Source organism: Anser brachyrhynchus (genome assembly GCF_964034855.1).
Source record: "Anser brachyrhynchus genome assembly, chromosome: 4".
NCBI classification, from domain to species: Eukaryota; Metazoa; Chordata; class Aves; order Anseriformes; family Anatidae; genus Anser; species Anser brachyrhynchus.
Genome location: NC_137698.1, coordinates 33,250,172 through 33,265,907, shown reverse-complemented (window position 1 = coordinate 33,265,907; position 15,736 = coordinate 33,250,172). Strand labels below are relative to the sequence as shown.

Below are 15,736 nucleotides of genomic sequence, written 5' to 3'. Positions count from 1 at the left end.
AGCGGTGAAGGCCGGGCTCACCGGCACGCTGGGCCTGGCAGGGCTGCAGCTCGCCTGTTTGTCTTCTGGGAGAAGTCCCCGCCGCGGCTGGCTTTGCCTGCTTGATCCGGGCTGAGGTCATGTCTTTTCCTATCTGCAGCGCTCCTACTGCGAATGCCCGTAAGAGGCTAATTGCTGTAACGCTTCTAACTGCCCAACCAACACGTTGCCTCTATTCTCCCCCTGATCCCAGCCACAGGAGCTAGGGCAGCCACCTACTGTTTGCCGGCTCAGAGGCAGCGGCGCCGGTAAACAAAGGCTCAACGTGGGTGTCACTGGGAGCAGCCTTGGTGCCCGACCCAAGGCACCGAACAGGGATTTTCAAAGGGTGCCCAGGGCCCTCAGCTCCCACCGAATGGGATGGTGGGTGCACAGCACCCGTGCTTGGCAGGGGGACAGGCAGGGAGGCCTATGACAGGAACAGCATGCAACGCTGCCTCCATGGGAGGAGACCCCGTCTGTCAGCTTCAGCCTGGAAAGGTTCAGGCTCGGGGCTATGGCAGCAGTCCCCGGCCTGCTGAGTAGCAGGAGGAACGGGAGCCGTTTGCTCATAAGGCTTAATGGATGTTAAATGAAATCATTGGGCAGATATTTTTTTTAAGGCATGGAGGAAGTCGTCTTTTTTTTTTTCAGGCGGACGTAATTAATTGGTGGAACTCATTGCCACGGGATGCTTCAGGTGCCCAAACTGTACATTGGTTCAAAAGCAATTAGGCAAATTAATGTGACAGCAGCCTGTGGAGGCCTGGTAAAGCTGATGTTGCAGATGCTGCCTGTGGCTCAGGAAGCCACTCTCCCCTGCAACCAGAGCCGCAGGATGGCCGCAGCGTGTCTTCTCCTCCCAGGGCTCCCCATGCAGATTTGCAATGTTACCTGTGTAGAGAACAAATGTAAAAAGAAATCAAGGGACCTCTCATTCTCACAGCGTGTTACTGGGAGGGAGAAGAGGAGGATTTTGCAACTCTTGCTTCTCTGAGGTGTGTTTCTGCAGGAGCATAAGTTGGCCTTGGATAGGGGAGCCGTGTTTTTGCCTTCCTCCTCCTCTCCGACCTCTTGCTGACAATGGTTTTGCCTGACCAAGGGCAGGCCGAGCCAACAAGGAAGCCACTGGTGTGGGTGCCATGAATTGTGCCAGGTCATGGGGGCAGCAGGATAGAGAGGTGGGACGGGACCACGTCTGCTGCCCTAGCTGCACCCTCAGCCTCGCGTCCTCACACCTGGACACCTTGTCCTTCACCCTCCAGGTGACACCTGGGGGTGACATGACTTCTGCATCGCTTTGGGGAAGCGCTGACCACATGTGCAGTGACCTGCCCATGTCCCCAAGGTCCACAGCACTGCCACACAGCCTGCGAGGAGCTTGCCTCCACCTAGGCCTCTCTTCTGCCGGATGGGTGATCCCCAAGGCACTTTACCAGCAGTTTACACAGCAGCAGTGCTCTGGTTAACTGTGGGATGTGCAAGTGCCACCAGGTGCAGGTGCAATGCCCAGAAGTGGCCAGGAAATAGCCCCCACGTATATGCAGGAGAGAGAGAGGGAGGTAGTGTGCAGGCTGTGATTAAAGCTCAGTGCATTTACATTTTAAATGCTTCAGTGCTCAGTCAGTTTAGATAGCTTAATCTTTGAGAATTAGATAGCTTAATCAGACAGAAATAGAAACTGCACAAAGAAGGCTCTGTAAACCCTAGGGCTCTGGGTAGGGGAGCTCCAAGCTTGACTTCATTTTTATTTAATGCAGTGGTCTGCTAGGCACTTTCTAGACAAAGTGCCGGAAAGAGATTTCATGTGAGGCGATATGTAAAGCAAGACCTGTGATTTGTTTATTACATTAAAGAACACAGCCAGAGCTGTAGGATAAAAGGGTATAAAATAAATGTCATGAGAACCCAAACAGTGGTGTTTTTTTTTGCCTGGCAGAGAGAGCTGTGGGGTGTGGATTGTGCCAGGTCACCTTTTCTGCACTGCACTGGAGTTGAAGTGATGCTCACATTGGGTTAGGCTTGTAGGGATGCTGCCTGGCTGCCTGTCCCAATAAGGGAACAGTCAATGGATGTGATCTACAGAAAATAAATAGATACAAACTACTGTGGCTCTGCTCATTAAGGTTCACCAAACAGGCACAGTTTCTTACCAAGAAAGGAATTTATTTTTTTTTTCTTTTTCTGGACAAGTAGCTCCTCCAGAGCTACTCCAAGGCTGTTTATTGCAACTGAAAAAATTACCTTTGGAAATCGGTCCTGGAAGATAGCAGAGGTGACAGCACAGGTGACACCTGTGACACAGCATTCCTGGCCTCCATAGAAATTCATGAGCTCTGCTATATAATCAAGTCTCCCACTCCCAGTTAGCCTATCTCGATCACTTGGAAAATCTGTATTCACCCATGAAAAATGTACTCGCCCCAAGGTGTGCAGGCGTGGGATTATTTACCCATGCTCAGGAAGGACAGGAGAGCGCCCGGTCTGTGCAGGAGTGGGAAGAGCAGTGTGAGCCTTGCAGACAAGCCCTGTGCAGGCTGGATGGGAGGCTGTGTGCTGTCCGTCCACCATGGGATAGCAAAAGCTTATTTGGCAGAACTGGGAACACTTCTTGTAAGCAAATACTGCAAGGTGCAGGGGCATCTTGTGCCTCTTGTTCATCTTTTGATTTATTTTGTTGAAACTCTCCATTCGGTTGCTGTCATAATCCTTCCTTCATTGTGTTTTTCCTCCATTTATTCTCTATCTCTCTCTCTCTCACTCTTTTTTTTTTTTCCTGTAATGATGCTTGAGAAGCACTGGAGAAACACTCATTTTGGGCAGCCTGTTCCCCCTTGCTGTTCCACAGTTTGTCTCTGCAAACAACCCACCCCCAGCAGGGCGATGGGAGCTCCTCAGACGCAGCAGCGCATCACCAGCCCCCTGCCCTGTGCACGGATCTGATGCTGTGTTTTACGGTGTGAAGCGAAGCGAAAATCTGCAGTTACAATCCCCAGTCAGATAGCTCAAGGCAGCGAGGAGGGAGAGGATAATCTATTCAGGTCATTAAGATGTGGGCAGAACTCAGCCTGTCCTAATTAATCCTCTTTGAAATTCTGCATGTATATAATTCATCTTGCACGCCAGTGGGTCCTGACTGAAACTGGTATTGCAGTTCTGCTTCTAAGCGTCTGTTTTTGCATTTGGTACTTGGAGGTAGTTTACATAAATGGGTGGCTTTAATTTGTGTTCCCATCCCGACTGCCTCGCAGCTGTGTGGGGCTGTGCCCCCCCGCCCACATTTTGGCAGGGGCAGGCTCAGCGGGGGCACCAGGGGTACCAGCAGGCAGGGCACTGCTCCCTCCCTGCCGCCCCCCAGGCCTGGGGGGTCCCTGTGCTGGGGGGCACCGGGAGCTGCCTCGAGGAGCTCGCAGGGAGAACTGGCTCTGTTTGTACAAGGGCTTGTTTGGTTTCCTGTATGAGTGATGCTGAACAATCGAATTGTTCCGTGAACACGCTATCTAGGCTGATCTTATTCCCATTAGCCACAACCGTACCTGCAGCTCCCCTGCCTTCTTACGAGTGATGGTGGGAATGGTTTGTGTCAGGGTGTGTGACCTCTGGCAGCGGCATATCACACTGCAGCATCTACCGCTGCACGCCTCTCATCTCAGTTTGGGGTCTTTGGATGTGGCCACGCAGACACCCTGGGAGATTTCCAGCCAGGAGACTTCCCACCTGCTGGGCACGTCACCGTCAAGAGGTGCAGGGTTCATTTTGGCAAAGCAAACACAGCTTTTGCTTGCCAAGGCAGGTCAGCAAGAGGTAGCGGCAAGTCCCCCCATCAGTTGTTATGCTTGGGCTTTCATTGCTGCCCTGCAAAGGGTCCTAGGAGAAAGACATCCTCCTGCTGCCTGCAGGGCGTTTCACACCGCTCCAACCAGCTTTAATTTTAGCTTCTCGGCTTAACTGGGTGTGTGGTTGCTCCTTTCATGTCTGCCTTTGCTGTCCGGCTCTGGAGGCTTTGCTGGAGCTTGTGGCCTGCAGCCAGAGCGCACGGCAGAGGAATACAAACAAATGACAGGAAGGTTGGTGATAATTGAGCACATTCTCCAACACTTCAAGCAACTGCATTGATCTTGGCTCAAAGCTGCAGCTTTTGCTGTAAACAATAAATGGCAGATGCCGGACTTTAGAACAGCCTCTCTTATGTCCTGGGAGGACACAAAGCTGCTTTGTAAGTGCAGAAGCCAATCCTGGTAGTAACAAGGCAGAGGGGAAGGGAGGAAACATGGCACCACTGTGTTTAACACTGGAACGGTGGCGAACAGTGTCAACAGGCATGCACACACAGAGATATGTAAATATTGCCTTACATTTTTCCTGGCTGGATGCTAAAGTATCTGTTTGAGCTGGCTGAAAATGTGACTTTGGGGTTTGACAGCCAAGGAAAAAGCCCAATGCACAGCACTTTGTTTCCAGCAGACACAGAAGCAAGGGGTCCTGCTGTGCCCAGGCTAACACTTCTCACAGCCACTCGCAGACTGGGAGCCAGAGCGAACCCCCGCCACAATTTGGCGTTTCACCCGGGTGACTTTTTCAGCACACTGGCAGAGAGGTGCCCCTCATCCAGCTTGCTGCCACCAGGGCATGTGCCCTGTGCCCCGCTGTGGGCCTGTGGCTGGAGGCAGCGGCCTCACTGAGCGAGAGGCCTTGGTGTGCTGCTTGTGGGGCTTCTCACAGGCAGAGCTCACAGACCCCTCAGGCCACGGCTGCTCATCCTTGTGACTAGTGCTCTCTCAGACCAGCTCTGTGGGATGCCTGCATGGGGCATATTGGCCTCGGTGCTGCCTGTGTCTCACAGAGGTGTCAGGCTGGGCTTGCAGGAGGGTACCCGAGCTCTTCCTCTCGCGGGGTGCCCGCGGGAGCTGGGCCTCGGCCCAGAGCAGAGGCTGGCGTTCAAGCGCGATGGGTGGCAGGCGAGTCTCGGCAGGCCCGCAGGCAAGCTGCCTTGGTGGTACAGGCAGCGGTGCGAGGCAGGATCCGGGACATGGAGCACCTCGGTGCACTTCAAAGGACAGGCCAGAAGGCCTTACTATGGTGGTGCCACCAAAGGGCTTCAATCTGCCTCAGCTGGGTAGCACAGCTGAAGCCAAAAGCTGAATTACCTTTGGCTAAGGGTGTTGCTTAAGTTTGTCTAAAGCTCAGGAACATAGAAAAAAAAAAGTTTTTATTTTTATGTATTTATTTTTTTTTCCCCAGCTTCCCAACATCAAATTTAAACTATAGTAAATAATAATTTGCTTTTTGAGGATAAAGTTAATCATAAGTTACATTTAAAAAAGCTATTTCTGTTCATTACAGTGGGGTATTATGTGAGCGGACTGTTGAAATTTACCAAAATCTCCCCAGAATTGTTCACCAGAGAATGGCACAGAGGGCCCAACTCTTCTCAGGTGATAACTGTATCCCAGGTGATAACAGCCCTGTGAATGAACCCAGCTGTGCTCCTTGATGTGCCTGCAAGGCCCAGGATGGTCACGTCATGCTCCAGAGCCCACAAGTAGCAAGGCTTACCAATACTTCTGTTTAGCAATGTGGCTACCAAATGTCACCTGTCCCAGGAGGCTATGCAATGTGACACTAATGACTCACCGGGGACACACCTTGACCATCGACACACTTTTGTGAGCCTACCACACCCCTTCCTGCAGGCTTTAACTCGCCTTGACTGCAAAGCATCTTAGTATTTTTGCCTTAAGAGAAGAGGTCCTCCAGCAGTTGGGCCACTTGGCTGCTCTTGTACAAACCCGTGATTGTACGACCCACTTTGCATAATGTACCGTTAACACGTGTTAAGGGTGATTGCCTCTAGGTATTTGCCACTGAAAGGGCTGGGATACAGAAAACATTCATTTTGTAATGATCAAAACCTGACATCACCACACTGTGAGACACACATGGAATAAAGAAAGTGAGAGATGATAAATGGTGTCTCTGTAGATACATCCACTTGAAAAGGTAAGTATGAATACAGGCTTATTTTGGATAATACATTTAGACTTGGGCAGAAAAAGGGTATTTTAAGATTTATCTAATGATGTACTAAAGATTTTTCTTTTCTGATGAACACAGAGTTTTTGTAAGTGCACTGTAAAGTTTAAGATCTGATTCTGTTTTCACATTAGCTTCTCTGAAGTTTATATTGGACCCACATATACAGCTCTCATTGTAGTGCAGATTTAGCTAATCCCCATTCCCATTTCAACAAAGAATCTATATAGTGTTATAAATTTCAAGCTGTAGTTGTATTTACATTGTTCCCTGCTTGCCACAGTCCATGATATTTGCTGATAAATGCAATTCAAATTTAGCCTGACAATCTGCATCCTAATGATTTTCTAGATGTTGCAATTAGTTGATTTGCTAATGACTTTTTTTTTTTTAACCTTTCCCCCTTTCATTTCCACATTTGTTTGTCTCCTCTGCCCTCTGCTTACAGTGTCTTTATAAACAGATTTTCCCACACCATGTTTAGATATGGACATGGTTGAATGTAAACTGATTTACAAAATAAACTGGATGGTTTTCACCACCTTTATGGTGGCATAATCCCTTCTGTTGTGGGCAGCTGAGCACACTTAGCTCTGCTGGCCTCCAAAGAGATGGAGACAAATCAGTGCAAAAGGTCTGGGTGAACAAGACCTGGCACTGTTTCCTTTTCCTGGTGGGGAGTTCCAGGACTGTGTGTTTGCACAGCACCAGTTTTCAGCCTCTTGTCATCACCACCCATGTAACAGTACAGTGACAGCCATTTTGCTACCCGCATTTTGATCATTTTCCTGAACTTTCTGCTCTGTGTGGACCATGAGGCTGAGGTTTTATTTTACTCCCTGTATTTTCTGCATTTTCCCTGTATTTCTCTCCATTGCTGTACCCCTCACCAAAGAAAACAGGCAGCTTCTTGTCCAATTTGCAATCACTGGACCTTCTGAAAGCCAGGTATGTCCTCCTTTGACTGCCACAAGGTTTGGAGGGGCAACTACGGGGCATGGAGAAGCTCCTCATGTATCTGCCAGCTCTTGGGAGGCTGTCAATAAGCAGAAGCGTTTCACTCAAGGGCCAAGAGCTGCCAGACTCCCTTGTTCCCTAGATAACCAGAAGCAGCTATTACAGAGGAGGCTCTTCCACCCTATAAGCAGAAGCCCCTCCTTTCATTTCCCAAACTCATTTCTGGCTGCTAAATCTGCCCGGACTGACATCACCCTCCGCTAAGGGTGAATCAGCGCGGCTGGGGAGTAGGGTTTTGCAATCTCTTAATGACAATTCGCCACAGCTTGTCCCTGTATCAACTGGCCAGGGAAACAACATTACTGCCCGGTAAGCAAGAAACGTGTTTAAACCTGTGGTTTAGGCAACGCAGCTGATGCTGCAGCTGTGCACATGGCCAGGGAGTAACTGGGATGCTTGGCTCCACCTAGTGGCATCGCCTTTGGAGAGACGTCAGTGGCCGGGGGTGGGTGCTAGTGGGGATTGTGGGCGTCCGTCAGGCTTATTTAATTATAGCTTTGCTCCTTTTGGATGGATGCATGTGTAAGTGGGCATATTGGTGCAGATTACTGTGTATTATGTGTACACAGAAATGTGCAGAACTGTTGAAACAATTCAGAAAGGCCAAAGTTAGGCACAAAGCTGCTCTGTGCAGCCCCCTTGTTCTCCTGTAACCATTGTGCTTTATTTCAGGGGGATGTTTTGCTCAGTTACTGCATCTTGTCTCGGTCAGAACATGAGCTACCAGACCCTGTGGACCCTGTCCTTCATGAGGCAGGTCCTTAAACCTGAGCTAGGCTGCTCGGTGTTCCTGAAATACAGTAAACGGTAGTGTGAAGCAGTTAAGTGTGAACACAACTCAAGCAAGCACGAACCTAGGTAGCATTTGGGGTCTGCAATCAATCCACAGAGTGCTTAGGCTGGGTTTCACCTCAGGCCTGTGAAAGGACCCAGCCAAGAAGCCTGGATGTACTCACAAAATGCTCTTTATTCATGGCTGGGGATCTGTTTGTCTTCAGTGAGCCTTGCAATGTCAGTTCAACTCCAGGATCCAGAATGGATAAGATTCATGTCAACCTGTTGGCAGGTTGTAACTCTTTTTCTTTGAATTTTTGTATTTCCCATGGCAACTTACATAGGAGAACCAGAAAGCAAGAGTGACTCAAAGCAATGGAGAAGAGATAATGCCAAAATCAGCAGGATTGTGAAAAGCCTATTTGCATTTTTTTCCCCAGGGATGCTCGTTTTTAATATAGAGAGGTGCGAAAAGTAAGGATATTTGCTTATAGTGACATGGACTTTATTAATGACATCCTCGAGTAGGAATTTCTTGGACATAGTACTCAATCTGGAGATCAGAGCGTATAGCAGGGATTCGCATTCTGCATCTCGCTGCGTAGAGGCATGTTTTGAGTGGTTTCTCGAGTCTTCAAGATCAACAAATCCATAGGAAAGTACTGCTCAGCTTTCACATGCTGCAGTACCTTTCAACTTCAAAGTGCTTTGCACACATTAACTCATCTGAGATGCGTTCTGTCATGAAACTGTTATGCCTTTGTTTTTTTGTACCACGCTATTATTATACATATTAACCTGGTGCCTAGAGGCCCAACTGAGATCAGGGCTCTGTTGTGCACAGACAGAATAAAAAAGCCAGCTCCTATCCAGATGAGTTCATGATCTACAAAAGTAGCAATGGGTGGGAAAGGAAAGAGAGGCATGTGGAAGTAAGTATGCCTTATGTCACTCAGCCGGCAGCTTGCAGAACGCAGGTTTTCTGCATTCGAGGCCAGCACGCAATCCTTTGGCTTCACTGCCTCCTGTTAATGTCTAAGTTGGCAAGAAAGAATACCAGCCATTTTGTCTCCAGCTCAGAACAGGCCAGACAGACAAAATTGTATGTGTTGCCCTCTCACTAGTGTTTTGCTTGGGTTGTTTCCTTCTGGTCCTTTAATCCAAACTAAGGGTTATTCTCACTGAAATTATCATCGTACGTGGAAAAAAAAAAGCAACAAACAACCAAACCAAAAAAACAACCACAGTTATAGTGACCACTATCCATGACTTCATCTGGACAACTCATGAATCTAACTTACGGGGCTGTGTATGCATAGACGTGCTGAAGTGGAGGCCTGACATCTCTCTGCTATAGTTTACCATCGCACCTTCGCTGCGGTATCTTAAGAGCTTGGGCACAAAGCAAACGGATAGTTTTGTTAAATGTGAAATGCTGCTAGAAGAACTTTCTGCGTAGCTTAGATAGTTATTTTGTTCAGTGCTTTGAAGATACAGAAGAATAGCAACAGTTATTATTACTAGCACTACTTAGTAGAAAGAATTTACTCCTGCCAGCGATGAGCAGTGTCACATATCCACAGTAGATTAAGAAATGTATAAGTAAAGTGCTAGAGAGTTGTGCAACCTGGGATATCTTTGGAAAACAAAAACCAACCAACCAACCAAAAAAAAAAAAAAGGAAAAGAAAACCCAAGGATGCTGCAAATATGAATAAGTTGGTTGCAACCCATGTGCTGCAAATAATATCTCAGCAGATAATATGTATGAGAGTGTATGTCTAGATATCTGATATTAAACTGCATGCCAGGTTTGGAGACTTGCTACCATGATCCTTGGAGCAGTCAGGTTACCATTAGCTTCCTGGATTCCTGTGAGTTATTCTGTGGAAAAACAGCCACTGTTGTCAGGTAGGCCTGAGGAGTTTACTACAGGCTGGTGACCTTCCTGTGCAGTGTGACACCAACTTCTATTTCTGTAGCAGATCTCTGGAGCATTGCTCTGAGGCAGTGCAGAAAGGCTGGCATTTCAAACTACCTAAGTGGACAGTTTTCTCTTAGAATAATTCCTAGCATGTTTTACAGAGCAATATCTTCACTTCCACGGCTAGTTCACTCGGCTTCTCCTTTATCCTTCTCTCTGACCTTGTACGGGGAGAGTGTAAGCCTTTTTGGGGCAGAGACTTGTTCTGTTTTTACGTGCCTAGCATAATAAGGCCCCACCTTGAGGGGCCCTAGGCACTGTCCTACTAAATAAGCTGAATTAATTGCATGATCATCTCCTTTAACCATGTGGGAGGAATAATGCTAGTGGACCTTTTTCTCCTTTCATCAGTTTTCAAAAGTTTGCTTTGGATGTTCGTGACAGTTCAGGCGTGTGCCACAGAACTTGCCCGTGCAATCTGTCCCGGTGAAGAGCCCCACTCCTACGGCTTGCATCTTTTCTGGGGCTAGATACCGTTTTTCAAAAGTAATCCTCTGGTCTGGTGACTCTGTTCCCTCCAAGGGCTACATGTTCCTCTGACCAGTTTGACACTGGCTTCTCCACAGCAGTCGGGAACAGACAAACAATGAATCCATGAATTCTCTAAATCCTGAAGAAGCGAATAAATACTTGTAAAGGTTTTGCTTCATTTGCACTTTGCCTTTGTGTAATTTATCATCTTTCAACGTCTTGCCTGCGCTTTTTAATTACTGCTACCCTTCCATCATTTTTGTAATTTAAAAAAAAGCCAATTATATGACAATCTTGATTGCCTAATAGTTGTAGTAAAATGTGCATATGTGTAAGTAAGGGTGATTGTTCCTTCTTGTTTGTTTTTGTTCTATGCACCTTTCAGATTTCTAAGTTATATAATTGTTCCCTTTGGCTTGCGATCAAGGTTTGAGATTAACCATGGCTCTGCTGTGGTGTGCACTGTGGAGCTGACATATGGCTAATCCACCTGACAGGCTCTGGCTCCTCATTCCTTAAAAGAGTGTGGATGGAGGATTTTGCTGTTAAAATGGCACTGTCAGTGATGTATTAAGCAAAATCAATGTCCTGATCTCCATCTCTAAAACAGCATCTGGAAGGACAAGTTCAGTGCTGGAATACAGTGCTACTGCCCCTCTTGTGGATAGACTTGCAGACCTACTGGGGGGGATTATACAGGCTTAGCAACTCTAAAAATCAGACATTTATATGACTCAGACCCACCCATGTTTTCCCCAAAGTAATAACATCAAAAAAAAAAAAACAGAACACTTTCGAGCTCTTTTCTTATGTATGTAGGACATAATCTATTTTGTGTCCTACCTCAAGAGAAAACCTTACAGTGGTGCTTCCATATGTCAATTTAATACTTGTTAGCACTTGTTTGTACTGACAGAGTATCTGGCAGACCTTCTGGTAGCCTGTGACACCAAATTGGCAAGCACTGAACAGGCAGAAATGACAAGATGGTCCATTCACTTTGAGAGGTGTAAAACTGAGACAATATTCATCTTAAATGTAAGCTTATCTGAAGTGTTATCTTAAGACAATACTTAAATGTAAGGATGTAACTAGGTTGTACCCACAAGTATTTGCAGGAATGCAGGCCTGGGTCCACCCACACAGCCCACCAAGAAAGGTTTTGTGTGGGTACAAGGCATCTGTGCCCATTGACAGCGATTTCCAAGGCAGAGACCTGATAAACAGCTCCTTTGCTAGCAGTCTGTGGCAATGCATCATTGGTGCAACAAAGTAATAGAAAAATAGCTTATTAAAAATGCTTGTTAGATACCACAGGTGGTGGTGCCCTTCAGATGGAGAAGGGCAGGCTGTTCTGGAACATGCGTATGTGTTCCTCTTTACAGAAGCTTGCAAAGTTTGAAAGACAAGTACTAAACGGCAATGGTAAGAAAAAAGCCACTTTCAGGATTTGGAAAGAAGACTATAAAAAAACAAACGTCTTTGAGAAGGTCTGAGGAAATCGAGAATACAATTAGATTATCAGATCACTTTGCAAACAACCAAAAAATAACCCTGTTATCATAAAAATTACAGGCTGTATGAAACAAAATAACTGGGAAACACTGTGTTGCTGTCTTCCCTGTGGATAATGATCTGTTCATTGCTATCAAAACAAGACATAAACAAAGCTACGCCAAAGAGAGCCTGTAGCAAAGAAGATAGAAGTATACAGTGGTGGAAAAAAACATGGAGAGGAAGGAAGGGTTTGGACTGCTGGTGGTACAGGTGGGGAAGCAGCATGGGGACTGAGGATACTCCAGGAAGAGATGGGGGAAGGTGTGTGCTTCTTGGACGGAAAAGAGAGAAAACCAGAGTTAGTTCAGACAAAGTTTGAAGTCTACATATTAGCTACAATTAGATTTTATAGCTTAGTTCCTGCAGATGTTGAGAGTCAAGATAAGTGTTTGAGACATTACATTAGAAATTGTATTAGTTCACCTATTATAGACAGCAGCTCTGTGATATGAAGCCCATATGCCTTCATTTAGCTCATTATATCAGTTAAGTGGTTGGAGGAGGTAATGCATCCAAGGACATCTGAAGAGATTATTATATCTCTTTGTTGCACCCACTTCAGTGTGGTCCTACCACTAAGCTTTGGCAGCAATTCTTGGAATAAAATTGCATTTTTTTAAATTATGTAGCAAATTTGCAGGCCTAGACCTCACAGCTGGGGGCAGAGGAGGGGCTGCCTTTGTCTTTTTTTTTTTGGTCAAAGTTGGGTTGGGCGCTAGATCTAAAAACATTTGCCCTAAATGAATTTTCACTCTGTGGATGGATTTGACAGAAGAGGAGCATCTGTGGAAATTGAGTTTATGCTTTGCAACAGGCAAACTTTGGAACTTGCATCCTGCACAAACAGCATAAATACAAGTAGCTTTTCTTGTGTCAAAACAAAACAAACACAAAACCACCAGTAAACTCCAAAACTCTGTAAAACGTGCACCGTGCATATATATCATTATTTGTTCCTGGTCAGTATAGGCCCATGGAAGCCAGGAACGACCTCCAGCCCGCGCAGTGCGGGGCGGTACAGCAGGGCTCCGCTGGGATGGAGCACAGTGTTACTTGCACCTGGGGCTGGTGTTAATGAGAAGCCTCGTTAATGAGAAAGGTCGCAAGAAGCCAAGCGAAGAGGCCGTTTCACAACACTTGGTGGTGGCAGATGGCATTGACTGAGCTTTTTGGAGAGCACCTGAGCACTGCTTCTCTGTCTTGTTTGTTAATGGCAGGGGAGAGCCTGGCCTGGGTTTAATTAACAAAGGGTGTGGGTGGCTGCTTGTGGGGCCTTGCTCTTGGGCTACAAATACCCCCCCCCCCCCCCCCAAAATCAAACATCATTCTTTTTTTAGGGAGTTCCTGCTTCCTCTAAATTGAAAACAGTTGCCCTACAAAGGACGCCCTGTTTCACTGGGGAGCCGGCTCTGACAAGAAACCACCATCCTCCCTTCCTCGCGGTCTCTGGGAGGAGACGTGGGGTCTCACCCCCTTTTACATGGCCACCACCCTTCTCCCCAGTCACGGTGTCCCCCGGAGGGCCGCCGGGGCCGGCGGCGGTGCGAGGTGTCCGCTGGGTGGCACCAGAGGCCTCCAGCGGCCGCCGTGCTGCGGGGGTGAGGGGAGGCGGGCGCCATTTCCCTGCCGCCTGGCAGCGCCGTTGCCGTCCTGTGGGGGTTTAACTGGTGTCCCTGCTGCGTGACACCAGAAATAACTGATAATAACGCCAGAAATAACAGATTTTTAAGGTTGCATCCGAGAATGGCAACTTAATCCTGCATCTATGTCGTGCAGGGAGAAGATCGCGGGGGAGGAGGGGGTATTTCTGCAAAGAAGTGAGAGAGCAATGTTCTGGTGTGTGTCTCTAAAGGTGCACTAGTTGCTTTGCAGACAGCAAGCAGTCTGTGGATGAAGGACTTGTAGGGTGTTTTCCTGAAGGCTTTCTCCCCCACTGAGACAGAAGTAATGTCGAAGTTACAGGGGAGGATGTGATCTAATAAAAATAAGTGGTTTATTTTAGTGTGATCTTGAGATTTCTGTTCACATCAAGAAAAAAAAAAGTTGTCGGCTGTTTCAGTAACTTTTAGAGGCAGGGGTGTGGAACATATGTATTGGCCTGGAGCAAGCTGTGCATCTTTTAGTAGCAGAAGAAGAGATGAGGTCAGGATTGAGAGCAGCTAAGTCTGTGTTTGGAATGCATTACAGCCATTCAGAGCCTGGCATGTGGATGTGGGCGATGTGTATTTCAACAGGTTTTTAGATAACAGTTTGAAAATGTTGCTTTTTTGTTCATTACGCATATTAAAATGGTCATGCCTATTCATTAGTCCTCTTAAAGGTATGTGGAGCATGTGTAAAGAAACCTGAGAATTTGTCGTGGAAGAAGATGAATCTTAGCTGAGTGCAGGTGAATCATAAAAGACTTAGCTATCAGCATAGTGAGAAGGATCACAGGGCCTCTGAAGTAAACTGTGGGCCAGCAGGATGAAAGCTGGTACTTTAGACAGAGTTTCAAATTTGTTTTTCCTCTTGATCTGAAGAGTCAGACTAAGTCTTCTGTTCTCCATGAAGACTTTCCGGTCTTCATTTGGAAACAGCAAGCAAAGATGAAAAATCTTCCCCCAGGTACTTTGCTCTTCTGGTTGCTCACCTTTCAGATTATAACTGTCGCATGTCACAGATGAATTTGCTTGGCTTGAACCATTGGTGTTTTACATCTGTGTGTTTCTCTGTTGTATTAAACAACTCTGGGGAAAAAAAAATCACTGTTTTCTCCTTACAAAGGATTTGTGTAATGTAATCATATAATCTGTTTGTTTTTCTTTTGGTAGCTTGCACAACAAAACATTTTGCTGAGCTCTGAGCTCTTCTTTATGGCTTTTTTTGCTTCTTCCCTAGTTCTTAACCAAAGCCTGGAGAAACAAGCTAATTTTCCAATGCAGCTCCCCTCCCCTGTGCTGCAACACGGTGTAAACTCAGGGATTGTACTCACTCAGGTTGCATTCAGCAGAAATGTCTGCACTCTCTTAATTTTGCCTAAATCCAAATTCTTCTCAAGTTCTTTGTTTCCTAGAATATGCACTCAGCTTGTATGCGAGGCTTGTACTTGCTATTCTTATGTTTATTGTGTTTTCTTGAGAAGTGTGCATTGCTAAACTCAATTTATTGATGACCAAGTTTGTTTTACCCTTCGTTAATCTCAATACGATAAACATATAAGTGTATGCATAACAAACAAACATTTGTTTCATCTGGGGGGGAAAGAAACACCTTTATGGGCTATGTACCCAGAATGAAACCCTGCAGAACTCCACTAGAAACTTCTACACCTGGTCACGTATTTTTGTAATCTCTGCCAGTTAATGAATTTTTAGTCCATTTATTGTGCTTTCATTGATGTAGGATAAGAGCTGCCATTTTAAGTAGTGTGACATACAGCACTATGTCAAGTACTCTGCTGAAGCCGCTATATTTTCGCAATTGCTATTAGTAATCAATTCTGTGGTCTCAGAGAATGCAATCAGGTTTGTGAGCCAGTGTCTGTTTTCTATGTAATTGAGTAGACCATCCCTGCTTATGTTCCCATCCTTTCATTCTTTATTGATTGCATTGCATGGATTTGTCATTATCTTGCCGTGCACTGAGGGTAATAATTACTGAGGTCAATGCATTGTCCTTTTTAGTGAGTATCAGCACAATGCTTCAGTCTTCTGGCATGTTCCCCGTTTTTCTGAAGGGGAATCTCTTCTCAGGATGATCAGAAGAGGTATGAAATTGGATACTGCTGCAGCCCCTATGTCTCATGCATAGCTTGATGCCAAAAGCCTCGATAAGCAAAACGTAATCATGACACTGATACTATTCTGTCAAATATCCTAGGGTTTGTTGATCCTTGTGCATG

The 15,736-nt window shown here is 46.3% G+C and overlaps 1 long non-coding RNA gene across 1 annotated transcript; it reads left to right on the top strand.

The window, feature by feature from the left end:
- Positions 1–1,508: 1,508 nt before the first annotated feature.
- On the top strand, positions 1,509–11,013 carry LOC308195087. Its single transcript, XR_013951256.1, has 2 exons — positions 1,509–7,377; positions 7,741–11,013. It is a non-coding gene; the product is annotated as an uncharacterized lncRNA (long non-coding RNA).
- Positions 11,014–15,736: the final 4,723 nt, after the last annotated feature.